Genomic DNA, 6,000 nt, shown 5'->3' with positions numbered 1-6,000 from the left:
CAACACTAACCAATGCATAAGCATAGATGGAACTGATGCAACACTAACCAATACCTAAGCATAGATGCAACCGATGCAACACTAACCAATGCCTAAGCATAGATGCAACATATGCAACACTAACCAATGCCTAAGCATAGATGCAACCGATGCAACACTAACCAATGCATAAGCATAGATGCAACCGATGCAACACTAACCAATGCCTAAGCATAGATGCAACATATGCAACACTAACCAATGCATAAGCATAGATGGAACTGATGCAACACTAACCAATACCTAAGCATAGATGCAACCGATGCAACACTAACCAATGCCTAAGCATAGATGCAACATATGCAACACTAACCAATGCCTAAGCATAGATGCAACCTATGCAACACTAACCAATGCCTAAGCATAGATGCAACCTATGCAACACTAACCAATACCTAAACATAGATGCAACAGATACAATACTAACCAATGCCTAAGCATAGATGCAACCGATGCAAAACTAACCAATGCCTAAGCATAGATGCAACCGATGCAATACTAACCAATGCCTAAGCAGAGATGCAACCTGTGCAACACTAACCAATGCCTAAGCAGAGATGCAACCGATGCAACACTAACCAATGCATAAGCATAGATGCAACCCATGCAACACTAACCAATGCCAAAGCATAGATGCAACCGATGCAACACTAACCAATACCTAAACATAGATGCAACGGATGCAATACTAACCAATGCTTAAGCATAGATGCAACCCATGCAACACTAACCAATGCCTAAACATAGATGCAACAGATGCAACACTAACCAATGCCTAAGCATAGATGCAACAGATGCAACACTAACCAATGCCTAAGCATAGATGCTACCGATGCAACACTAACCAATACCTAAACATAGATGCAACAGATGCAAAACTAACCAATGCCTAAGCATAGATGCAACCGATGCAACCCTGACCAATGCCTAAACATAGATGCAACCCATGCAACACAAACCAATGCCAAAGCATAGATGCAGCCAATGCAACACTAACCAATGCGTAAACATAGATGCAACAGATGCAACACTAACCAATGCTTAAGCATAGATGCAACCCATGCAACACTAACCAATGCCTAAGCATAGATGCAACCGATGCAACACTAACCAATGCATAAGCATAGATGCAACAGATGCAACACTAACCAATGCCTAAGCATAAATGCAACCTATGCAACACTAACCAATACCTAAACATAGATGCAACGGATGCAATACTAACCAATGCTTAAGCATAGATGCAACCCATGCAACACAAACCAATGCCAAAGCATAGATGCAGCCAATGCAACACTAACCAATGCGTAAACATAGATGCAACAGATGCAACACTAACCAATGCTTAAGCATAGATGCAACCCATGCAACACCAACCAATGCCAAAGCATAGATGCAACTCATGCAACACTAACCAATGCCTAATCATAGATGCAACCGAAGCAACACTAACCAATGCCAAAGCATAGATGCAACCAATGCAACACTAACCAATGCCTAAACATAGATGGAACTGATGCAACACTAACCAATACCTAAACATAGTTGCAACAGATGCAACACTAACCAATGCCTAAGCATAGATGCAACCCATGCAACACTAACCAATGCCAAAGCATAGATGCAACCCATGCAACACTAACCAATGCCTCAACATAGATGCAACCGGTGCAACACTAACCACGACCTAAGCATAGATGCAACAGATGCAACACTAACCAATGGCTAAGCATAGATGCAACCCATGCAACACTAACCAATGCTTAAGCATAGATGCAACCGATGCAACACTAACCAATGCCAAAGCATAGATGCAACCGGTGCAACACTAACCACGACCTAAGCATAGATGCAACAGATGCAACACTAACCAATGGCTAAGCATAGATGCAACCCATGCAACACTAACCAATGCTTAAGCATAGATGCAACCGATGCAACACTAACCAATGCCTAAGCATAGATGCAACCGGTGCAACACTAACCACGACCTAAGCATAGATGCAACAGATGCAACACTAACCAATGGCTAAGCATAGATGCAACCCATGCAACACTAACCAATGCCTAAGCATACATGCAACCGAAGCAACACTAACCAATGCCAAAGCATAGATGCAACCAATGCAACACTAACCAATGCCTAAACATAGATGGAACTGATGCAACACTAACCAATACCTAAACATAGTTGCAACAGATGCAACACTAACCAATGCCTAAGCATAGATGCAACCCGTGCAACACTAACCAATGCCAAAGCATAGATGCAACCGATGCAACACTAACCAATGCCTAAGCATAGATGCAACCTGTGCAACACTAACTTTTGCCTAAGCATAGATGCAACCGATGCAACACTAACCAATGCCTAAACATAGATGGAACTGATGCAACACTAACCAATACCTAAACATAGTTGCAACAGATGCAACACTAACCAATGCCTAAGCATAAATGCAACTGATGCAACACTAACCAATGCCTCAACATAGATGCAACAGATGCAACACTAACCAATGCCTAAGCATAGATGTAACCGATGCAACACTAACCAATGTCTAAGCATCGATGCAACCGATTCAACACTAACCAATGCCTAAGCATTCATGTGACCGATGCAACAATAACCAATACCTAAGCATAGATGCAACCGATGCAACACTAATAAATGCCTAAGCATAGATGCAACCCATGCAAAACTAACCAATGCCTAAACATAGATGCTACCGATGCAACACTAACCAATGCCTAAACATAGATGCTACCGATGCAACAATAACCAATGCCTAAACATAGATGCAACAGATGCAACAGATGCAACACTAACCAATGCCTCAACATAGATGCAACAGATGCAACACTACCCAATGCCTAAGCATAGATGTAACCGATGCAACACTAACCAATACCTAAGCATAGATGCAACCGATGCAACACTAATAAATGCCTAAGCATAGATGCAACCCATGCAAAACTAACCAATGCCTAAACATAGATGCAACAGATGCAACAGATGCAACACTAACCAATGCCTTAACATAGATGCAACAGATGCAACACTAACCAATGCCTAAGCATAGATGTAACCGATGCAACACTAACCAATGTCTAAGCATAGATGCAACCGATGCAACACTAACCAAAGCTTATACAGGCCTTCACTCTCAGCACTAGTTATATTACACTTGTATGTCTGAACAGAAAGTTCTGAGCTCACAAATATACCAAATATTAGCAACCACCACAAAAACAAGATTGTCATAAGTAGCATTTACCAAGTGCCATTACTAACTGAGAATCTACATGTAGTTAAGAGGCTAAAGAATAGACTATTTCCTCAAATTAGTCATTTTTGGAGTATTTTATCTTCTTCCTCTTGGGAATTTTGACACGTTTTTCAGTGTTCTATCTGAGACAACTGCCAGTTGTAATTTGTACGCTAGCTCAATTTATAAACAACAAACATAGGAATTTTCAATATATATATCTGGTATATTTACATGCATGGAAATCAACAAACTTGTTTGTGAAACCTGCTTCAGCTGATTGTCATGTAAAGTTGAAGATCTTTTTCTTTGCTGTCATGTAATTGAGCATGTGACTGCATACATACGTATACAACATACACATGTATACAACATACACATGCATACAACATACATATGCAACAACGTGGTTGCCGTAAATGTAAATGAGTTTAATGTGTTAAATGTGTAAATATAGGTAATTGTGGTAGACAGCGGTTTGTTTTTTCATAAAGAATAAAATTGACATTGGTGAGTATATTATATTTGACTCATGATACAAGGGATCAGTTTGATTCAAATCGTATGCTTAACAAGTTGCATAAGTATTTTAGACTTTATAAGTAATCATAGATTAAAATAGATAAAAGTTATTGATTGTCAACCACATGCTTTATCTTTCCTTTGGTGTTCACTTCAGTCTGTTCCTCAGCGTTTTTGCTTAAACAAAGTTGTTATCAATTGCCAAACTTAACAAACCAAGTAAGCTGTCAGTATTTAACAATAACATACTCACTCATTGTGGTGATAGCATGCAGGAGTAGCCGCATTCACAGTCTTAATGTTAACACCATACAGTTGACACACTAGGCAGGTGCTGATTACCAGGAGACATTAGTGACTGATCTTTACATGATATTTGTAACACTCCTAGTTCAGAGGAATAGCTATGGACATAGATCAGCTTGTTTATTCGCTTATTATTTATTAATTCACTGAGTTCAGACTATAGGATAATTTATTGTTCAGACTTTGATTTGCATAATGAGAATGTTATTCCAGGCTTTGGTGATAGACCTTATTCATTCTATTGTAAATAAAACTGCCGGTCCCCTTTACTCTCCACAAGGCAGTGAAGGACAACACTAAGTGTTAAGAGCCATTGGAATGTATATTTACTAAATAAATATATGCATGTATATAAGTTTACATGCATGACAGGCGATGAAGTGGTTTAAAGCCTGAAGAGAAGGTGCGTACTGCTCGGCCTGCTCTGCTCGGCGATCGAATCTTCTTCCTTTCGTATTTTTACTTTCGCTTCAGGCTCCGCCTCTTTTTTTCTACGATCAGTTTCTCTGTCATGATCTTCTCGGTTTCTTTAGTACTTTGAAGACTCAGCCCTATGACTATAGTGACTAGGAGGCCTATCACTATGGCCTTGGTCACATCACTCTGCTGTAACACTATTGATCTTATTCACTGATTTAAGCTGATAGCCTACTCACATTCAGTGTAGCTAATGACTGGTTGTAAAAACAAAAACCTTTTGTGCTTCTTTATGCTGAGCACTGAAAAAAGAACTTACAGAGAATTTCCTTGGGTTTAAAAATAAACACAAAATATTTGTTTCATGGAAGTCGCTTGATTAGTAACAAACTGAAGTTGCATATATATTAACTTAGCTCTAGCACTGATTTATTCCAAAGAGAAGTGACATGTCTATACTTCTAGACTATGATAACTAGCTAGTCATGTTAGATGCATTTCAGCTAGCAAAGTTATACTAATTGTAGATCAATGAACTTTAGGTGATTTTTAATATGAACTATTACTACGGAAAGTGATTCTTTAGCTGTAACAAGAATATTGTAAGATGTAATGATACCGATATCTTGTCCGATTCAGACAGACCTATTGGTACTCACTATAGTGGCAAAAACGGTTAAAAATGTATCCAAGCTTAGTCTGCAACACATTTAAGGCATTTTTCATGGCAAAAGCTCGTGGAAAACTCTATAAATGATTAATGTGGTATCAGAACATATGGTTCTTTATAAACGTGCAGTAAACAGTTATGACAATGTATACACTCCCTAGTCAGATATTAAATTTTATTAAATATATACATGTAGTTATGTTCAGGTAAAGAAAACAATTTGGTAGCAAATGAACACCAGGTTTGTAAATATTTGTGCAGGTGACTTTGTACAGCTGTACCGTCATTATGGGTTACATTGCTGTATAGAGTAGCTTCTGCTTCACATGAGATTCCATAAGCCTACATGGATTTTTGTCTAGTGACACAGTAATGTTGATAGCTATAACATTTTTGTTAATTGAATAAGTTTTTAAGCTACCTACATGTATATGGTGCAGCCAGATAAATTGTGCATGACAGCTTTCAGCCTCAAAGAACTGAGACTTCCTTAAGGATGTCAGAAGCTCTTGTCCTGGTCTGCCGCTGTTGACAGAAAAAGAACTCTTCTTTGATGATTCTATTGTGGACGTATCTAGCAAAAGCCATTAACTACGGTCATGGTTCCACATAGATTGATTCATCAAGTAGAAGAGTCCACTTTCCTATTCCAACTATATTCCATTTTGGTTTTATATATATACATATATAAAACCAGTGAGATTGATCAGAAAAAGGAGGAAAGCTATCAATGCAGACCAATAATACTGCAGTCACGGTACAGCCCATAAATTACTG

Source organism: Watersipora subatra, chromosome 2, assembly GCF_963576615.1.
Source record: "Watersipora subatra chromosome 2, tzWatSuba1.1, whole genome shotgun sequence".
NCBI lineage: Eukaryota > Metazoa > Bryozoa > Gymnolaemata > Cheilostomatida > Watersiporidae > Watersipora > Watersipora subatra.
The sequence above is the reverse complement of the archived record's forward strand: the minus strand, read 5'-3'. Positions refer to the sequence as shown.